This window comes from Neofelis nebulosa, chromosome 17 (genome assembly GCF_028018385.1).
Source record: "Neofelis nebulosa isolate mNeoNeb1 chromosome 17, mNeoNeb1.pri, whole genome shotgun sequence".
Classification (NCBI taxonomy): Eukaryota; Metazoa; Chordata; class Mammalia; order Carnivora; family Felidae; genus Neofelis; species Neofelis nebulosa.
The window spans coordinates 32,056,753-32,078,935 of NC_080798.1; the positions used below are offsets into that span (position 1 = coordinate 32,056,753).

The following is a 22,183-nucleotide window of genomic DNA, read 5'->3' on the forward strand; positions in this document are numbered from 1 at the left end:
TGGTGATGGGGTGAGGAAATAATAAACTGGCACATGGTAAGTGCTCCAATTAGTGGTAGTTACTGTACTTTCATTTATCATCTCGTGGCCGGCTTGCCTACAAGCTCCCCTTTTGTATCCAGTCCACCCCGCCGAAATCCTACTGAAAACAGGACAGGTGTTTGGGTGGGGTCTCTGGCTGCTCCCTCACCTTGCAGATAAAGGCCAGCTAGCTGTTTTCCAGGCTGTCGATGTGAAAAGCACCCTATTTGTGAAGCACATCCTTCCTCTTCTCTCACCCCCTCCCTCCCCACCCCTGCTCCCCCCAGGTTTCTCTTCCAACTCATTCGGGTCCTTCGTATTAAAGATTACTACTCCATTGGTAAGGACCAGGTCCTCTGGCTCATTTTCTTTTTTTTTTATCAGACCAGGAAGCAGGAGAAAAGGCACCAGATTGGAATCTCTTTGAGGACCAAGGCATACCAGACCCTTTCAAACCCTCTCACTGAGATTACCCAGCAAAGGAGGATAGACTGGGATTACCCTTCACTCAGCCTCTCAGCGTCTGGGGTGTGCTGAGAGCATGGGCTAGGCATTCTACTCCAGGGAAACATTTTCTTTTAAGTGTCTCCTGTTTCATCTTTAAAAATTAATAAATTTAAATTCTCATCCGTAATTTATCACTGTTCGTTTTAATATAATCATAAAATTTTACATTCTTTTCTAGCTGAGTTACATGATCTCTCTCTACCCCATTAGTTTTCCCAAGACTCTGAGATGCATGCACCACCATATAACCCCGGGAGGTTTGGAGCGCCTCAGCTCGAGATCAAGTCGAACTCGATCCCCATAAACACCCGCATGCATTCCTTGGGTACCACATACCTCCCGGACGTTTGACAGATTCCTAAAGATGCAGGGTATGCTGAGCGGATGAAGGTGAACGGCCACGGAGCACAAACTTCTGGAATAAAGTAATCCCCCGGGGAATGCGAAGGTTCCCTGAATTCTCCACAGCTCCAGAGAGAAGATGGTTTTATTTTTCCAGCTTGTGGAATTTTGCTAACTGGAGCTTTGGTGGCTAGCGAAAAAAAAAAAAAAAATGTTTCCAACTTACTGGAGGGACCTATTATTGAAGGTGTTTGATGTAATTTCTGTTTGGCAATGGCTGGGCCTCACAGGTATTGAAATTGGAAGTGTTTTTTGCATTTTGCAAAGCCATCCATTATAGACACCCTCTATGTGAGCGGACATGGCCACGCAAACTGGCTGTCAGAGCCTCCCAAGAATGATGCCAGGAGAAATGTCAAAGACAATGTCCTATTCTTTGTCTCTTGAGAAAGAAGTCATCGCCAGGTTGCTCAGGCATGGATGGAGTTGACTCTTCTCTGACACATCACTCACATCACAGTGAAGCTTTCAGAGATTCCAAACAGGGATTACAGTTCCCTCGAAGAAAAACACTGTCTGCTTATTTTTTGCTCATATGAACAAGATGGCTTCAAATTTACATAATTAAAATTCTGTCTTTCAGATCGTAACAATGGGTAATTAACACTGTTACTTGTCAGCTGGGAGATACCTCGGGAGGAGGCTATCAGAGCCCAGGCGTTTTATTTTGGGCCGCATCTCATGGACAATCAGGGCTAATTGAATCACCCCCATCTCATCGGCAATGAATGAGAGAACACTGAACGTTGCTAGCCGGGCTCACGATCAGCTCAGAAAGGCTGCTTGCTCAAACAAGCCTGCGCGAGATCAGAACCTCAACCCCGCGTCGAAGACAGCAGCCTGACAGTCTAATTTAGAAGCGTTGCTTAAAATCTTAATCAGCGCGTTGAAATTAACAGAGGCGAGTTTCGACACCATGTTTGTTGTTTATGGTTATCATTTTTAATAAACGTTAAAATGTTTTTACAGGTGTGGAAAAAAGGCACATCCTGTGGCCACCGCTCTCCTACGTTCGTACTCTCTACCGAGAGAGAGAGAAAAAACAAAACATATGTCATCGTCAAGAATGAAGACGTAACATGTTCATCAGAGCTTGCCTTGCTTTTATTTTGTGGTTCCCTGAAAGCTATCTGCAGCCCTAAGCCCGGGCCCGTCTTCCCTGCCCAAGTGATATCTTGATTGACACATCTCCAAATAAGCTCGCGAATAGCTTTCGTATTAGCCTCAGAATAATTCAGATGTCAAATTACGGCACGCAGACTCCCTGACTCCTCTCGAGCCCCAGAATGATTTTTTTTTAAATATTTGGGAGAAAATATTAAATTTTATTTGGGTTGGGTCAAAGTTCATATCATTTGGTAATAAAGAGCCGCAGAGGGTGTTTGCACAGTGTGGGCCGCGTTGATTTTATTTTGTGCCACAGCTGCAGGTCAGGCTGACCCTTGGCCGGCAGTTTGGAGCGCGCAAGCCTGCAGACTCCCGGTACCTTTGCAGTTGGCCGTGGCTTTCCCCCGGACGGAAAAGGGAATGAGAAAAGAAGGAAGGGAAGGAGAAGCAATGCATTTCCCTCTCTGCACAGGGATCCTGGCTGATGTCATCTCTAGCGGAGATCACAAATGAAACCAGCACAGCCGACCCAGCCCGGATTCTCGTCCCGCAGACCATACAGAAGCATTTCTGGCAAGCAGGAAGGCAAAGCAGTGCGTGCCGGGCTGATAATGACCACTTTTCATAATATTTGTTGGATGCTCTGTAACGTGTGGCTGAGAAAACTCTCATTATTACTGGCTGTTGACGCAGCTGTAAATATTTAACCAAGGACGCTACCTGCTTTGTGGAAAGACTTGCTAATTACACCTGCTTCTCTCTATAATTACATATTGTTGTAAAATTCCATGATAATGACACAACTGTGTCTTCCTCACGCAAGAGGTAAATTTATACCAAGTACGGCACCTGAATTTCCATAAGCAATTAGCCTACACATTTATATCCCTGTGTTTTCCTGTGATTTTATTGAAATGAAAGATAATGAATTAAATCCAATTACAGCAAGAAGACAGCTCGCAACTTGATGTTCATTTCGAGCCGCAGTTGTACTTCATAAGCAGGGTGAAGAAGAGAACTATATTGCCGGCGCATACCTTTGAAGCATCCCGATAAATTCAAAGTTTCAGCCTGGTAAGCACGGACCCTGATAAACAGCCCGCATCGGAGACTGGGGTTCTCTTGACAAAATGCTGCTCAAAAAAGGTGCACGTTTCTAGTTTGAAGGAATGTGAGGCGCTGCTCTTGGCTTGTAGCCTGATTATTGATGGAACAAGTCTATAAAAAATAAGTTTTCCCAGATGCCGTAATAAAGCTCAAGACAATAATCCGGAGTTCACAGGGTTTGTCGAGGAGCGCGAGAGACAGAGCCCTGGAATTCAGGAAATAGACAAATAATACCCTTATCTTATTACTTTAAAACATGGGCATTCCTATTTTTTTGGAAATCTTGCCTCACCAGGAGACTGAGACGTAGGGAGACACAACCCCTATCTAGGCTACAAAAAAAAAAAAAAAAAGGTTTACCTGCATTAATCAGGAGGATGTTCAAAGGTGCAGAGCCTGAGAAACAAAATGAATGGCATCATACAGACACTTTCAAAATGATTATGTCTCGACATCTTTATTCTTTTCTTTTTTTTTCCCCCTTCACTATCTTTTTTTCTCCACCCCTCTTCTCCCTCTGTATAAATGCAAACATCTCAAAATGTCACAAGCAGAGAAGTGACCCATCCCTTCACGGCACAGGGGATGATTATGCTCTGATCTCTGCGTCATTTCAGACACAAATATAATTCCCAGGGTTATAGACTCTCCAGAACAGTTTTAAACCTGATGATGAATTCACTTATTTATTTAGTGGTCACGACTATTCCTATGAGCACTTTAGTAAATAGGAAGGTGATGGCGTAATTACAGCAGGCAGGGAGGGCATGATCAGTGACAGCCTGGTCAGCTGGGCCCCGGAGCTGATAGGTTGTCCTGCCCAGCCCAGCCAGGGAACTGTTCTCTTCGATTTCCTCTCCGTGGCGAGGCTGGAGTGTGCTTGCCTAATGGTCTGCTGTCGATACAGTAAAAATGCTAACCCGTCTTTACATCTAATCCATTCTGAGAGGGCTCTTTACATAAATGGCCTCTTCCATTTCTTCATTTTCAGAAAAGCCAATCAAGTAAGATTGAACCACATAGGCCATTGGTACAGTGTTTTTATAAGTGTGTGTGTGTGTGTGTGTGTGTGTGTTTTAAAAGGCACAATGATTAATTCTGAGACACAGCGTTTTGTGTTAAGTTGTCTTTGACTATTTTCTTCCTCGCCTTTTTTTTTTAAGGGCTCTGAAAATCAATGCTATGCTTCACTACCATCCATCTTTATATAGTAATAAATTAAGTGGGAGGTATTGATATTTTTGACTGAGCTTTTAAAATTTACATACTAATGACAATTATACCCTTGTGACTGTTGATTTCTGCTGGTGTTTACTGTTTGTGATTCGGGAAAGAGGCAGCTGAGTTTCGCCTGTTTGCTCTGATGTTCCTGAGTGTCTCAAAGCCCCGCTCCACGTCTCAGATGGAGATTGAGGTCAGCTGGAAACCGGGTCCCAAGGACAGGAGAGCTCAGGAAAGCCTCACCCTCCAGAAGTTCTGTAAAAACTCAACCAAGCGCAAGGTTTCAGGACCTCAGGCTTGGCAATAAATGCTGTGGAACTGAGTAGAGTTCTATCTAAATACCATACAATGGTGAGCAATGGCCCTCACCAATCAGCACTGGACAGGGATGTCCTGGGGGGCGGGGGGGTCCTTTTGCCTTGCCAGATGTTAACCCTTTAGGTGCTGAATTATGGGAAGGGTGGAAGCTCTGGGGAAAGGCCAGGGCAATGAGCAACCGGGGGTTGAGGGTAATGGCTGTTTAGCAACTGGTAGAGAATATCTCGATACTTAATACTGATGCAGACTGGGTGCATTTTAGCTCTGGATGTGAACCCCCCCCCCCACATACACACCACCACGGCCACACACATGGTTAGAAATCTTGAGGTCACAGAAGTATTGTATGCCCTTTCCATTCCTTAAGAAAAAAAAATAATAATAAATGAGAATTTTGAAACCCTGACATGGAGTGCCTTGCTTACCTGGTACTTACAAACTATTTCTGGTAAATTCTGGGTTTGGACAGAAATGTAGACAACCACTGCCTGTCCCCCCCCCCCCCCCCCTTGCCTTCTCCCTCTTTCAAGATAGGCTAAGGGCATCTTCTCAGCATCTGGCAAGTGTTTGTTGTGAAACAGAGACAAAGGCCTAGTGGAGAGAGAATTAAAGGAGCAAGGTCAGGGCCACTGTATGATTTTATCTGATGAGGCCAAATCCCTCGGGCCAATCGGAGCACTACCCACAGGGAGAGATGGCCAGGAAAAATACCAACAAACTGGCATAAAGGCCCCAACTTCATTTAAACAATTATGTCGGGCACTGGGACAGCCTTGAAGCTAACAAGTTTATTCGCAGAGATTAATTTGTCAGTAATATTGATTGTTGGAGGCCTGTTTCATTCTATTTAAGATTCCACGAGGCACAGAAAGCAGCCACTCGTGCGTGGTTTTTCCCTCTAGAATTTCCAGGATGTTGGGGAGGCAACTCCGGGAGATGCCGGCGGAGCAGCAAGTTCTGTCAAATTAGATAGGCCAAGCCGATCCCCAGGGCAAGGTGGGTGGGTTTTGTTTACATTTCGCGGAGGCAGCAATAAATTGTTTGTTTACACACGGGGGTCCTTTTCTCCCCCCCCCCCCCCCCCTTACTCGGGTCACCCAGCGGGCCAGGCGCCTAGCATGGAGAGGAGCCCGTGGAGCTTTCCAGATGCAACCCTGAAGTCATTATGCAGGATTATCCAAATATTAAGGCTGCTGAAAGTTCGCCTTCTCTGGTTTCCTGCTGCATGGAGATTGCTCTGTTACATCCAACTGTCCAGGAAGTGCCTTTGCAAGAGTGTCTGCAAAGAAAGGACAGAACACACGAGAGGTGTGGAGGAGAACTCACTTTCATCAGAGGATCGGCTTTCAGGCTGGTTTGGGAGCCCAGAGCATTATTGTATTACACGCTGCACTGAAACGCGCCTTGTTCCGCTTCCTTCTTCCCCCCTCGCCTTTCTTTCCTTTGAGTGTTTTTGAAAGAAAAGAGGTGTTTTTTCTTTTTTTTTTTTTCCTTCCAAATTGCGCTGGGAGGCAAATTCTTGAACGGTGTAATAGAAAATGTTAGACAATATTCCTTACCGGAGCTATTGACATTTTGGATAGTTGTGACGCTTTGATTTTTCTCAAAACATATGGATCAAGCCTGGCTGCATTATTGGACAGGAAGTCCTGATGAAAGGCCTTCCTTTATCTTTCTTTGTATTTCCCCCCCTCTGTTTGTTCATGGCTTTCTCTCTGAATATAATCGTGGTTTTCTTAAGCTGTCCGGGGAGTCGTTATTGCCTTACTAAATATTTTATGGTTCACAGCACACCATACCTGCCAACTGCCTCTTATTTGCTGTCAAAAATAAAGGGTTCATCCTTCGGAGTGGGGAAGAAAAAGAGAGCCGGTTTATTCTATTGTCTTTATTTTAAAGTTTCTCATATGCACCAAATGCATGGAGACACTGGAAATCCAGGAGTGGTGCCTTTCATTTGCCGGGGACACGGCTGGCCATTTATTTATTTATTTGCGGCTTATTTATTTATTTGCCGCGCACTCTTTTCTATGATTCCCAGCCCTTGTTTCTTTGCAGTTTCCCGTCCTATTTGTTCAAAAGGGAAAAGTTCAAAGCGACTCTGTCAGCTGAGGGAGAAGCCTGCTGAATACTAACCCTCCAGCGCCCGCCTGCGCTGACCTTGAGAGAGGAGCAGTAAACGGTCCCATTGCAAACCCGCATGTGTGTTTTGTTAGACCAGGTCGGGAGGGGTCAGGGCTCACCTGAGGCCAGCCGAGCCGCCGACCTGCCCGAGCAGCGGGGTAATGCATTTTTAAAAGGGACATTCTCGACTCTGAATGGGCCTAATATGGTCTCTGTTTAAAACCCTGTCAGAATCCCAAGCACACACTCCATAAAATATAAATAAGTACTTACTGTTTGCAGATGTTGCTTGTTTTTCATAATGTTTGTATTTGAAGTCTCGAATCCTCACTTCCCGTCAGGTTCCCCCATGCCTCTCTCCTCCTGTTTCTGAAGGAACAAGGGAGAACTTCAGATCGCAATTTCTCAATGAAGACACTTTCTGCCAAGTCTGTCAGCGTCCCTGGTACAATTAGCATCCTTCTCTCTCTCCCTCTTTCTCTCTGTCTGTCTGTCTCTCTCTCTCAACACTGAGATTTATTTCTCGCCAATTTTACATGGGCCACGGAGAGCCACGTCTCTTGGTGCCTTTGCAAGGGGCTCCAGGCTCAGGAAGGTGTGATTTTTTTTTTTTTTTTTTGAGGCCCAGAACCCCGAGGCTGTTAAGTCAACCGGCCTGTAACTACACACTTGGATTAATTGGAGAGAATTAGGGAAAAGACTATGGGGAGGCGCCATCATCGTTCCTGGGGAAATCCGGAGATGGGGCCTCATATGTCTTTGCCATGGTCATCCCGAGAGCGCCGGTGATAAATTCAGTGCAGGTGTCTGATTAATTTATATGTGCGTTTGGCCGCGTCTGCGCCGGCCGGCCCCTGAACCTGACCCCTCGATTTTTACCAGGGTCCTTCTCAGGCCTTTCCGGAGCTGCCCCGAGCTTACCCCTGCTCCCAACCCGCTCTGAAGGGCCCGGATGAGAGCCCGAGGGAGGTTCCATCTCTCTCTCTGCGCCCGTGGACCCCTTCTGGGCCTCCTGTCTCCCTTCTCCTTTCCTGCCTGCTGCCCCAGTGGGGGTGGTGGGTGACAGGTGGGACTGGCCGCATCTTTTTGCATGACAAAGCCAGCTGGCCGTTTATTCCAGAGTCCCCGGTGGACAATGCGTGGAGAGGGCTGGGGAAGTCGCTTTTTGTTGCGTAGCCCTCCCACGATCCAGCTGAACATTTTAATAACCCACTCTCTGCACCCCCCCCCCCCCCCACCATGAGAACTTGGAAAGCAACGTGTGAGCCCTCCCCGCAAAGCCACGGACTTGCAGAAATCAGCATTTAGGCATATGTTTATTTACTTTTTTTTTTTTTTTCCCACCGTGTAGGGAGTCCTCTGGTTAAAAAGGCGAGCACAGCCCTTCCTCTCCAACCCCGTCCGTTCTTTGCTTACAAAGTAGTAATGTAGAAGGGCCCCTCTGTGAGGTCCCCGCTGTGCCTTATTTCTCAGGTCCCCAGTTTTGAAGCCAGTGGTCATCCGTGTCCTCATGGACAGAGCCCAGATCCCTGTTAAGGATCAGAGACTCCCCTTCGCCCACTTGGCCTGGAGATTGAGCACTATGCTGTTCACCTGCAATTTGCTGTAGTGTCTAGTATTTTAAGAAAAGAAAAAAAGGAAGGAAGAGAAGAAGACACACACACCAAGCCTTCCCTAGCCTCTCCGCGCTTTCGGGAGGATCCGATTATAAACACGTGCCCGGGACGGCGCACCCCCCGGGGGCTTGAATCAGGTCAGTGGGGCTTCTTCATCTCTAAAGCACAGAACCCATAAATCAAGATGAAAATCCTTCAGCCCCAAAGCCTTACCAATTGATACAATTTGAAAATGGGCAGCGGAGAGGCTGGGGAGAAGGCTGACACGATGACTTTTATAATAGCAGAACGTTTAAGGTTCTAGAAATAAAAGGAAGAGGAGGAAATCAGGCACGTTGGTCTCTGCCTGCAGGCTCTCTCAGCTCGCTGGAAGCTCCCGCAATTATTTCTGCTCCGGCTTTCCCCTCCTTTTTTTTTTTTTTTTTTTCCTGCAGTCTGTTTGAAATGAAGCAGAACCGGGCATGGCAAGCTTATCAGTGTCATTAGCTGACAGGGCGCCCCGCACACCTGCTTTTGCTTGCTGCCACTCCAGGCTCTAATGCCACAGAGAATGTTGCTTGGGTCCTTATAATGTGTAAAGATTCATTTATTTCACCTTTTGAACCTGCCTGACCCCCTGGGCTTGTGTTGGGGAGGGGCAGGAGGGCTGGAGAAGGTTTTTTCCTGGCACTTAGAAGAAGCTGACAATTAGGGGTCTGGCCCTGGGGCTGTACTTATGATAGAAGCTTAAGAGAGAGGTGGAAACTTAGCCAGGGAGGCGCTGGGAGCCGGGCAGGGCTTGGGCCACCGGACCAGGGACTGGGGGATGGTGTGGAACAGCATTCCCCTGGCAGCTGCGTCCCTGGGTCTGCCTTGGTGCCCCCCCCCCCCCCCCCCCCCGTTTAGGGCTGCTATGACACATGGGCACCCTTTCCTTCGGAGACCCTGCCCCGCCTCAGAGCACACCTATCAGAATGCCCCCGCCGCTCGCGTTCCCAATGATTGTCGAAAAGGGTTTTTCGACATCATTTTGCCTTTGAAATGATTTGGCTACGAGTACCTCATTTCGTTTGCGATGGTTGAGGTTTCTTGGCAATCGTGCGCACCTAAGAATTCCTGCGAAGGGAGAAATATCTACCCTTCAAACTGTTTTTCAGCGTAATGGAATTTTTATGAATACTAAACTTGGCCATTCATGAAGTTGCTATAATATTAACTTTTGCAGACATTTTAATTAAACCGCTATGAATTTTAATGTTATGGTTTTCTTTGCATATTTTGGAATATAAAAACATGTCCAACATGTTAATAGCTCCTGAAAAGGAAAGACTGGTAGCACCAAACCTGATACCCTAGGTGTCTAATTACACTTCCCCAACCCCCCGCCCCCCGCTACCCTGTTTTCTTCTTTTTTTTTTTTTTCTTGCTTTCCTTTGGTATGGGTTTGATTTATACATTTGTCCCTTTGGAAGTATTAGCGTAAGGTCTTAATTTTCTAGGAATAAAAAAGTAGTTCTTGTGCGTAGACATTCTTTTAGGACTTTGATTCTGGTTCCTCCTAGTTTGCATCTCCTGACTAGTATGAGACAGAGTCGGGTATATACAACCTCTGCCTGGAAACCTGGGGCTTCCTTCACTTCTGGATTTCTCCTTCTTTTCAAGAGGTTGGCTGTGTACGTCTGGTATTTCTGCCATATTAGTATTAAGATGAGCTCTTTCTTAGGAAACCCCAGGCCCAGGAAAGATCCCCCCGCCCCAAGCCTTGCTCTCTTGAAGCCAAGTTGAGTTTTCTAAACGAGGACATCACTGCTCTAGGTACTGGGCTCTCTTGAAACTTGAAAGAGTCTGTGCTGGAACAACATCTGCCTTCACATATAAAATAGACTCCTTTGGGAATGCAAGCTGGTGCAGCCACTCTGGAAAACAGTATGGAGGGGCCTCAAAAAACTAAAAATAGAAATACTCTCTGACCCAGCAATTGCACTGCTAGGCATTTATCCACGGGATACAGGTGTGCTGTTTCGAAGGGACACATGCACCCCCAGGTTTATAGCAGCAGTATCAACAATAGCCAAAAGATGGAAAGAGCCCAAATGTCCATCGACGGATGAATGGATAAAGATGTGGTATCTATATACAATGGAGTATTACTCAGCAATCAAAAAGAATGAAATCTTGCCATTTGCAACTATGTGGATGGAACCGGAGGGTATTATGTCGAGTGAAATTAGTCAGAGAAAGACAAAAATCATACGACTTCACTCATATGAGGACTTGAAGAGACAAAACAGATGAACATAAGGGAAGGGAAACAAAAATAATATAAAAACAGGGAGGGGGACAAAACAGAAGAGACCCCTAAATATGGAGAACAAACTGAGGGTTACTGGAGGGGGTGTGGGAGGGGGGATGGGCTCAATGGGGAAGGGGCATTAAGGAATCTACTCCTGAAATCATTGTTGCACTATATGCTAATTTGGATGTAAATTTTTTAAAATAAAAAATAAAATAAAATAAAATAAAATAAAATAAAAAGACTTCTTTGTTATTCCCTGGGTTAATGATTTCAGGGGTTTAGCATCTTTTGGGAGTGCATGACTTTCCAGTGGTTCTGTTTTCTACTCTTGGTGGCAAAGTAGTCCTGGATTTGTGACAAAATTTATGTTATTTTTAAAAGCTGCAAATTCCAAGTGAAGCCATCCGTCAGTTGACTTCTGTCTGAATCCGTTTCCTGGCGGGAATTTGATTCTTGCGGACACCGCATGGTTCAAAGTTCATATGCTTGAATTCTAAAGATTCTTTGGGATGAAAACATCTTAGCCCCCAGTACTGGGAAGTGAGTATAGCATCATATAATCTGGGCATGTATATGACTGCATGGTGAATTAATACTTGTCAGACCTTGTTACTGTGAAATAGCTGTGGCAAGGTAATGACCATCATTCATTTTATTTTATTACTTTTTTTATTTGATTTCATTTAGGCTTTGGCAAAGGTGAGGGGACAGACTCGTATGTCCTGTTTATGTCTGATATCCAAAGCCCCTGGGGCGGGGGGGAAGTGAGGCTAGCGGAAATTATGTAAATTGAAGAGGAAATTTGCGAAGACACCTTGACAAACTCAGAAATGAAAATATCTTGCTTTAAACTGTTTGGTCATCCCGATTCTTGGCTCTTGCACTCACGATTAGTGGAGGAGGCCTGGAGAGGGCCTGGGGGAGGTATGACTCTCATCGTGAGTGGCTTTCTTATTTGCAGATGAAATGGTGGCTGAGAGTTAGCATTCAAAAAAAAGGAAAAAAAAAAGCAGCTAAATCTGTCTTAGCTAATTTAGAAGAGGAAACCAAATGAATGCTGAAACTTCTGGTTTTCTCAGCCTACAAATCCTCCCTAGGCCTATTAAAGTACTTTTAATTATGAAGGGAGCCCATCGTGGTGGGGGCATCCCCTGGGAAAGAGAGCATTCTAAGTGAAGGGAAACTCTAGCAGGCAGTTGATGCTGGACGGAAGGCAGCATGGTGTACTGGGAAGTAATATGAATTCAAATCCCACTTCTGACACTTCTTAGGTATGGGACTAACTTTAATACAGGCTGTTTTCTCTGATTACAAATCCAAAAATATTTAAAAAGTACTCACCACACAACATTACTATGGTGTTACTGACTAGATTCCCTACGTTGTACTTTTCATGTTAGTGACTTATTTATTTTATAACTGGAAGTTTGTACCTCTTAATCCCCTTTATCTGTTTCACCCATCCCACCACCTCCCCTCAGGAAACCACCAGTTTGTTCTCTGTACTGAAGAGTCTAGTTGGGTTTTTCTGTTTGTTTGTCCATTTGTTTTGTTTTTTTAGAGTCCACATATAAGGAAAATCATGTGGTATTTGTCTTTCTCTGTCTGACTTCTTTCACTTGGCGTAATGCCCTCTAGATCCATCCATGCTGTTACAAATGGCATTCTTTTTGATGGCTGAGTAATATTCCATTACACACACACACACACACACACACACACACACACCATATCTTTTTTATCCATCCATCTACCAATGGACACTTGGGTTGCTTCTATATCTTGGTTATTATAAATAATGCTGCAGTAACATAGGGATGCATGTATCTTTTTGAATTAGTGTTTTTCTTTGGGCAAATACCCAGCAGTGGAATTACTGGATGATAAGGTATTTCTATGTTTGATATTTTGTGGAATCTCCACACTGTTTTCCACAATGGCTGCACCAATTTACATCCCCACCAACGGTGTACGAGGGTTCCCTTTTCGTCACATTTATGCCAACGCTTGTTATTTCTTATCTTCAAGATACTAGCTATACTCACAGTTTTTTATTCTTAATAGAAGCAAAAAGAAGAAACCAAAAACACACCCTCAACCTGATGCATTCAGAAAAAAACCTACTCTTCATTCTTTCACGGCTATCTTTCCAAATCACGTTTCACATATAGACGTACATACTTACAGTACAAAAATAAGATTGCACATGGCATTTTATAAACCCTCTTTTCTCTTCATGTTCAGTTCCAGACAGACATCGTTGTTAACCTTCTGTAATGACTGCACCGCGTCCCATCGTACAGATATATTTTATTTACCCAAACCTCTATTGTTGAACATGCAGGCTGTTCCCAACTATTTATAATTATAAAATGGCTCTGAGAAGTCCTTGCAGCTAATTGTCCACCCGGGTTCAAGATTACAGTATTTCCTTACGGAAAAAATTTCTCAGAAGTCAGATTTTTGGATAAATGGGCATGCATATTTTTCTTTGAACAAACCTGAAGGTTGTTGGATGGGTACAGTTATGTATTTTCTAAAATTTGGGACTCGGGGCCATTATTTCTTCAAAGCTCTATTCCTTCCTCACCCCCTTCTCCTTCTGGGACTGCCTTGATGCACAGATTAGCCTGTTTAATGGCCTCTCATTGGTCCCTTTGTCTCTTATTACTTTCCTTCGTTTGTTTTGCTCCTCAGACTTAATAATTTCAAAGGACTCCTCTTCCAGTTTGCTGATTGTTTGTTCGAATCTGCTCTTACCCACTCTAGTGAATTTTTCAGTTCGGTTCTTCTATTTTTCAGCCTCAGAATTTCCTTTTGGTTCTTTTAAAATAATGTCAATCTCTTTGTCGATATGTTAATTTGGTTCATATATTGTTTTGCTGGTTTCTTTTCGTTCTCTGTGTTTTCTTTTAGCTGTTAGAGCATATTTAAGATTGGTGGGTTTTTTTTTTTCATGTCAGATGGGTAATGCACCAAGGTCGTAACAAAGTTTGAGGGAGACCCATATCACACGACAGCATAAACACCCAATCATCATGCTTATGAGCTACAAAGGGATGTTTAAGATAGTTATTTATTTTTATTTTTAAATTTTTTTTAATGTTTACTTATTTTTGAGAGAAAGAGAGAAAGAGACAGAGCACGAGTGGAGGAGCAGCAGAGAGAGAGGGAGACACCGAATCCGAAGCAGGTTCCAGGCTCTGAGCTGTCCGCACGCAGCCCCACATGGAGCCCGAACTCACAAACCGTGAGATCGTGACCCCCGCCGAAGTCGGACGCTTAACCGACTGAGCCCCCCAGGGGCCCCCTGAGAGAGTTATTATTTTTTTAAATATTTTTTTAACGTTTATTGATTTTTGAGACAGAGAGAGACAGAGCATGAACGGGGGTGGGTCAGAGAGAGAGAGAGGGAGACACAGAACCTGAAACAGGCTCCAGGCTCTGAGCTGTCAGCACAGAGCCTGATGCGGGGCTCGAACCCACTCACTGCAAGATCGTAACCTGAGACGAAGTCAGACGCTCCACCAACTGAGCCACCCAGGCACCCCGAGATAGTTATTTTAAGGTTTTGCCTGTAAGTCCAATGCCTGTGTATTCTCAGGGAAAATATTCTGTTCCTTTGCGTGGGCCATGTTTTCCTGTTTCTTTGTATGCTTTGGGATCTGTTGTTTAAAATGGGGCATTAAAAAAATCAACCACGTCTCCCAGTCTTTGCCGACTGGAGGTTAAGACCTTCACCAATTAGCAGGGCATCTTCTGAACCTTGGGATGAGCTTCATGAAGGCTTAGGTTCTTCTTGGGCCTTTTCTAGACATAGGTTTCCCCTGGGCCTGTGTACTGCTCCATTATTCGTGGCTGCTTTTAAGTGCCTTCACTTTCCTGAGTTTAACCCCTGTTTCTTCTCGGGCTTTAGCTGCTCTGTTACGTTCCCCAATCAGTAATCACTTGCCTCAGGAGTCCGCAGGTCTATAGTCCCCTTGAATTTTTCTGAGCCAGGACGACTGCCTCCTGCGTGAGATCCAGGCTGTGGTGCTTTTGGCCACGTGAGCTCCAGGTCAGATGCCACAGGAAGGGAGTGGGTAATTCGGCCACCGCTTCCCCCAAACTGTGCCACGTTGTGCCAGGAAGGGGCAAAGGAAGGACCAGTAAAAAGACCAACTGTCCCACCAACCGAACGCGACTTTTCCTTGGTTGGGCGTTTGCTTGGTTGCTGTAGATCTGTGGCTGATTTCCAGAGTTCCTATAATGTCATTTTAGCATGAAAGTGATTATTCAAGAGTTTGCTGGGAAGGTTTCACAATTTTTTAATCTTATTTAATTTTATTTTTATTTTAGAGAGAGAGAGAGAGTGCACGAGTAGGGGAGAGGGCAGGGGGAGAGAGCGAGAATGTTAAGCAGGCTCCATGCTCCCCGCTGAGCCTGTGGCAGGGCTCCATGCCACAATCCTGGGGTCGTGACCTGAGCCCAAGTCAACAGTCGGACACTTAACCCACGGAGCCACCCTGCAATTCTAAAGAAAATCTTGGGAAGCCCCTCCTCCCTCCTTCGGTCTGCAGCACCAAAGTGAGTCATTCCTGAAATTCTCCGGAAAGCTGCTGCAAACCTCCCGTCACCCTACGCACTTGGCTGCGACCGCCCCCAGAGAAAGAGGACTTCTCATCCTTCTTGCAAATCCCACATCCGGGCTCCTCGCCGTTCTAACGCCCCCCCCCTCCCCCTCACGAGGAAGGGGATTCTGGGAAATGTAGTCTCCGGCTTCTCTGGGCTGCACAGGAACCCTGGGAAGGAGATTGCGATGGTGGGTGCTGAGTCGGCAGCTGACAGCAACGGCATAGCCGGAACCACTCTATACAGTCGCTGGCACTCATTCCTTGATGGAAACAGACGTGTAGAAGTAAAGGCACTGTTTGTAATCATACGTGGCCTGTTGGATCCCTCTCTCCAAACATCCCTGTCTTGATGGCCATCTGCACACCTTTGAATGCTATGTAATTATTTCCTTAATCCTTTCCACCCAAGGGATTACTCTTCTATTTAAATAAATAGTGTCAGAGGAAATGATATGAATTCCACAGTGGGAAAAGCAGGATCATTTGCGGTATATAAAAAATACCCATTGAAGAAGCGGAAGCAGGGGTGTCTGGCTGGCTCCGTGGGTGGGGCGCGGGACTCTTGACCTCTGGGTGGTGAGTTCGAGCCCCATGTTGGGGGTAGAGATTACTTAAAAAAAAAAAAAAAAAAAAGAAAGAAGTGGAAACAAAACCCTGTCGCCGTGTCTACCTCCACACAGCTCCCCTCCCCCAACCACCACCCTCTTTGACCATGACCCGCCCCCGAATTCCCCTCTCAACTGAAGCCGGTCCTCTTTTGTCTAATTTATGTCCTTGGGATCCCTCCTCAGCTGAAAATGCTGCTGCCACTATTGACAATGACTAGAAACATCTGAGCCCCAGTCACTTTGGTCCATTTGGAGATGCTCCACTGGAGTCGCAAGAAGGAAAGTCGCTCCTGGCTAGAGCTGGAAGGCAATGCTTTCAGGTGAACCAGATGAAGAAAGTGGCTCCGTGCTGTCCTTAAAAGAAGAGGACACTGCCTTGCGTAGCACCTGCTCTAAACAGGTGTTGGCATCTTGGCAGGGAGCGATTCCGTGAAGAAAATCCCAACCTGCCCGTGGGACTTTCTCCTCCAGATGAAACCATAGCTGTTACAGCATTTCAGGGTGGCAAGTGTGGCCACATCTTCGCAGTCGTCGGGGTCCGTGGGTGGGAAGGAAGGGCGTGGCATGGAATTTCCTCACCCTTCCACCTTCGCATACACTCAGGTGAGGTAATTCATCCAGCTGGCAGAGCTAGCAAGGGACAGAGCTGAGATGGGAACCTAGGCTTATCTAACCACCGCACGGGGTGTTCCCTTTGTTTGAGAGCTTCTGGAAACAGTGAGCGTTCCCCATAGGGTCAGCTCAACTGGAGGGAAGAATGCCAAAAGAGAGCACCTCTGCGGTTCTTTGACAAACTTTAGGGCACCAGGCAAAGCGGAGCGACTATGACCTGAACTCCCCAGCTTCTGAAAGTGGGCTTCACAAACTGGTCTTGGGAGAGACCCTTTGCTTCCTCGTGGAAAGTTGAGCCCCGAGCTTGAGGCAGCAACTTGTCTCAGAGAGTTCTGGCCGGGGAACCCTTGATTCCTAGGTCCCTCCTGTCTCTGCATTTGAAGTGGTCACTTCTCCTCAAGGGGAGAGAGGAGACCAAGGCCACAAATGGAGACAAGTGTGTGATATGTGAGTTACCTGGAAAAGAGGAGAAGGGACAGATGACTGAGCACGTGCTTTGACCCTTTGGAATCCATCTTTGGGTGCCAAATGGAGTCTTTGACTCTTGAGCCCATGACTGGCCTTCAGTGTCCTTCCCTCCCAGTGACAGTCGCCTGAGTCAGAGCTTTACATAATGAAAGTTACCAGCATTCATGGAGTAGCTACTATGTTCCGGCACCCATAACTATTTCCTTGGCCAATAATGACAAGAGCCATAAGAGGATGAGACTTACACACTCCTTATCCATTAAGTTGACTATTATTAAAAACCAAATGAGGGGCACCGGGGTGGCTCAGTCGATTAAATGTCTGACTCTTGATTTCAGCTCAGGTCATGATCTCGCGGTTCATGATTTTGACCCCCGTGTCAGGCTCTGTGCTGACAGTGTGGAACCTGCTGGGGATTCTCTCTCTGCATCTCTTTCTCTGCTCCTCTCTTGCTTGTACTCTCTCTGTCTCTCTCAGAATAAATAAATAAATAAATAAACTTAACAAAATAAAGACTAAGGTAAATTTATATGCACTAGCCTGGAAAACTAAAATGATTAGTATTCTCTTAAGTTAAAAAAAACTCACAAGTTATAGACAAAGAGGTAGACTACAGTTCCATCTATGTTTTCAAAAGGTATATGTGAGTATATGTAGGGAAAAGTTCAGCATGAAATGTACAACACAACTAATAGGTGATGACTTCAGGGCAAGGTGATGGTAGAGAGAGGGAAGTTTAGAAGAGTGAAGGTTGTTATACACACATACACACACACACATTATGGATCATTTATTTTGTGTTCGTACATATTTTGTAGTTTTTAAAGTTTATTTATTTTTAGAGAGATAAAGACAACATGAGTGAGGGAGAGGCAGAGAGAGAGAGAGAGAGAGGGGGGGGGAGAGAGAGAATCCCAAGCAATCTCCATGCTGCCAATGCAGAGCTTGATGTGGGTCTTGAACTCACAAAACCACAAGACCATGACGTGAGCCCAAATTAAGAGTCGGGCCCTTAACCAGCTGAACCACCCAGGTGCCCCTGTGTTAATATTAAAAACAAATTCTCTGAGAAACTAGAACCTTTCCTCCTCAGATTCAGCACAAGGCAAGGATGTCCCCCATTCATCCCTCCTTTGCAGCATTATAGTGGATATCATAGCTAATGCAATAAGACAAGAAAAGTAAATAAAAGGGAGGAAAGAAATAAAACTGTCTCTGTTTGCAGATGACATGATTGTCTATGTAGAAAATCTGAGGGGCACCTGGGTGGCTCAGAAGTGGTAGCACTTCAGATGTGCAGGGAAGTGAGGATGGTGAAGAGGTTCAGGGGGGCTTTATGGTAAGGAGCAGTAGGATGCTGATAAGTAGAGTTGGAGAGGGGATTCCGGGAGGAGGATGTGATGTTAACAGAGTGACAATACTGAGAATATTAATAGCACTTCCTCCACTCCAGGTACTGTTCTAAGTACCTGCCATGTGTTATTTCATTTTGTCCTCAAGACATCTCAGAGAGGCAGGTACTTTTAGTAACCGCATTTTATAGATGAGGAAAGAGAAGCCCAGAGAGGTTAAGAAACCTGTCACCCAGCCATTTCTAACAAACACGCAGCCTGCAGGGAGTGGATGCAGCCATCCACATTTAGGGATTTTTAGGTCATAGAAGTTGGCAGGAACGTAGGGTGGTGAAAGGAAAGTGGTAGACACAAGATAGGAGAGGGTATCAGCGCCCTAAATACAGAACGATAGGATGGGCACTGTTTCCATAAATGAATGAATCAGTTTACAGTCTCTTCTGTTCCAAAAGGAACTTGGGAGAGGATAGCAAGTGGGAATCTTTGTAGGGCAGATGAGGAGGGGACTGGAGGCCAGTGGTGAGCTGGGGCAGGTTACGGGGTGGTGGTGCTCAGTGTGGCTGAATATGAATATTAATTACTGGGCTAGCCAACCTCCAAGATGGCCCCCAGTGCTCCCCGCCTCCTGACATTCATGCCCTTGAGTAGTCCCCTTGCATGCTGAATAGAAATGATTTGTGTCACCAATAGGATGATGTGCAAATGGTGACGTGCTACCGCCAAGGTCAGGGCATACAAGACATTGTGGCTTTCACCTTACTGGAGTCACTTGCTGCCATCTTATGAGGCAGCGGCTGCCATCTTATGAGGATGCTCAAGCAGCTCGGTGCTCTCCGATGAAGAGGAACCGGGGCCTCCTGTCCACAGCCACATCCATGTACCGCCTGGGATTTGGAGTTTCCAACCCCAGTCAAGCCTTCTGATGACCACAGTCATGGCTGACGTCCTGACTGTGACCTGATGAGGAACAAGTACCACTCTGAATCCCTGCTCTCAAATTCCCGACCTAGAGAAACTGTGTGAGATGATAAATGTTTATTGTTTATTTAGGCCATGATGTTTTGGGCTTAAAACTTAGCCTGAGGTTAATAATATAATTATATATATAATATATATATATATATATATATACAATAAATAGTGAATAGCCTGAGGTTAATAATATAATTATATATAATATATATATATATATATATTATATATATATACAATAAATAGTGAATGTAATAGCCAAAATGACTCTTTCTGTTGCCCCTGTCTAGGCTTTGATGTTTCCTTCCAAAGGGAAGCACGTAATGGTAGGCTGAACGTTTAGCCTAAGGAACGCTTCGATTCAGCAAGGCATAAAGGAAGCTGGCAGAATAATCCTCACATGTGGATACTGTGTTCTTCTTAACTGGGGACACTTCCCACAGTTGCACCTACTTGGCTGCCAATTGCCCCACGTGGCTGTGGTTGTGCCCTCTGGGTGAGGGGAAACACCAGGGGCCAGAAGAAGGCATCAACAGAGAAAGCCTACCACACACAGCTGGAGAGAGCCGGGGCAAAGGAAGGAAGCACCTTCCCTTTTCAGAACTGCGGACATGTTGCTCTCAGTCTTGCTTAGCCTACCAACATGGCCGCCCTCCTCCCTGGCCTGTGAGCAACCTGGGGGTAAGGGCGGAGTCTCACTGTCTCTGTGGCCCCACCCCATGCTTAGTTGTCATCTCTGGGCTACATGAACTTGCACTCTGCCAGGCCCTGGCGATGGACAATAAGGTTGTTTGTTTCTAGCTGCTTGGCGCTTATAAGTAATGCTGCAAGGAATATGGAAAATGGCATATCCATAGGTTAAATTCCTAGTAGTGGGTATCTACATCGGATGCTCCGGCTCTGAATTTTCTAAATCCGGGACATCGCCCTATGGCAGGAGACCCAGGAGTTGTAAAGGGAGGGTGAGCAGGTAGATCCGTTAGTCAGAGGGATGCCCTGAGGCAGGATGATGTAGGAGGAGCTTTCTGGAGTCCCTTTCCTATCCCAGACTCCCAAATTTGGGTCACACTGTAAGTAAACAAAGGCTATTGGGAGGGGGGGGGATGTGGCCAGAAAGAGGGGTCCATGCTACCTTGGCAAGCTTGTGGGCCACACTCTATTGCCCTTGGGTCTATCTGTGTGTGTGCTTGCGTGTGTATGCACTCGTGCACCCCTGTGTGTGCGTGTGTGCGCCTATGTCGTGTGCGCGTGCACGGGTGTTTGTGTGCATGCCTGTGTGCCCTGGTGTGTGCACATGTGGGTGCCTGTATGCGTGTGGCTGCGTGTGTGCGTGTGTCCTTCACATGCTGTGTGCCAGTTTAGAGCCCTCCCCCTAGCCCAGTTCTGGGCTTTCCCTCTGCAGTGTCCCTGCCTGCCTTGTGGTGTCACCAGAGTGCACCCCGCCCTGGTGGGAAGGCCCACGGATGATGCTGACAGAGAAGGAGGCCTTGAGTCAGGCAGGCTGGCCTTCCAGGGGCCTGGCGGTGGGCTCCCTAAGGGATCCTTGGATCTTTCTCGAGGGCAGCTAGTGAAAGCCTGGGTGGGCCCGGCTTCCTCTATCACCTGGAAAGGGCTGTGGGACGAGCACCCTGCGTCCATGCTGCTGTGCCTTGGAGGGTGCGAGAAGAAATTCAGGCTCAAGGTCATGAGCTGTTACCTCTTCTCCGTTGGACTGAGCTTGGAGAAGTCACTTGTTGTCAGGAGCGAATAAGGGGAGACAAACTGGGCTGCGGGTCACGTTTCCGACACGGAGGCCAACTGCCTGAGCTTTTGGGGTATTGCATTTTCCCTTGCCCTCCCCCTCCCCCACCCATGTGTGTCACTCCGGCTTTCCAAATGTGCCTTCAGCCCCCAGCAGACGGCTCTCCACCTTCCCGTCTGATTCTGGTTGCTGGTGGGCACATTGCGCTAGGAATGGGAACCAGACTTGGGCAACCACCATGCCCAATGCCGTTTGCACAACCGGGAGCCTCTAATGCACACAGCATGGTCCCCAGGCGCCCCAGACGGGTGTGGTTAGCCCAGCCAGCCACAGGGGCATGTCGAGGAACGGCCGCCCCTCCCTAACCAGCAATTAAGCCCGGGCTGTGACAGCAACAAGGGAGCCGTGGGTGGGGTGGGTGGGGGCTTTCTTCCTGGGTGGTGCGTGGGCCTGGGGCTCTGGGGCAATCTGGGATAAGGCGCTGGGGGTGCCGCCATGGGAAGGGCTGGGGCCCGCGGAACTGTTTCTCCGAAACAGTTTCTTCCCGAAACCGTCCTAGGCAGGAGGTCCCGCCCCTCGCTCAGCCGTGTCGTGGCTGCCTGTGGGACCCACTCCCTCCTGTAAACCTGCAGGTGAGCCCAGCCGCTGACCACAGATCAGGGAGCTTGAGGCCTCTGTGGGGCACAGGGAGGGCGAGGGAGCCGAAGGCCAGGCAGGGCCCATCTCTGTCCTCCGCACGGCCTCTGAGGCTTCTGTTTGGCTCCTGTGGGGGAACGGGCATCGTGGGGGAGCTGTGAGGGTGTTTCCAGAACAGAGTGACGAGGAGGGGGAAGAAGAAGAGGAGGAGGAGGAGGAGGAGGGAGGGCAAACGAAAAGGAGGAGGGGGGAGTTCGGGCAATGTGGGCTCAGTGGGGGAAAGCGTACCCCCACGCAAGGCAGTGGCCTAATGTGAGGGACGCCTCGGTGGCTCATTTGGTTGAATGTCCAGCGCTTGGTGTCCCCTCAGGTCATGATCTCGAGGCTCCTCGGATCGAACCTGCATTGGGCTCTGGGCTGGCAGCACAGAGCCTGCTTGGGATTCTCTGTCTCCCTCTCTCTCTGTGCCTCCCCCGTGTGCAT

General features: G+C 46.9%; 1 long non-coding RNA gene and 1 other non-coding gene across 2 annotated transcripts; both read right to left on the reverse strand.

Moving 5' to 3' along the window:
• Positions 1 to 5,453: 5,453 nt before the first annotated feature.
• Positions 5,454 to 7,262, reverse strand: LOC131499460 (uncharacterized). Its single transcript, XR_009255887.1, has 2 exons — positions 7,081 to 7,262; positions 5,454 to 5,962 (listed from the first exon to the last, which is right to left on the reverse strand). It is a non-coding gene; the product is annotated as an uncharacterized LOC131499460 (long non-coding RNA).
• A 6,393-nt stretch (positions 7,263 to 13,655) lies between these two features.
• On the reverse strand, positions 13,656 to 13,759 carry LOC131500521 (small nucleolar RNA U13). The gene has a single exon (XR_009256336.1). It is a non-coding gene; the product is annotated as a small nucleolar RNA U13 (small nucleolar RNA).
• Positions 13,760 to 22,183: the final 8,424 nt, after the last annotated feature.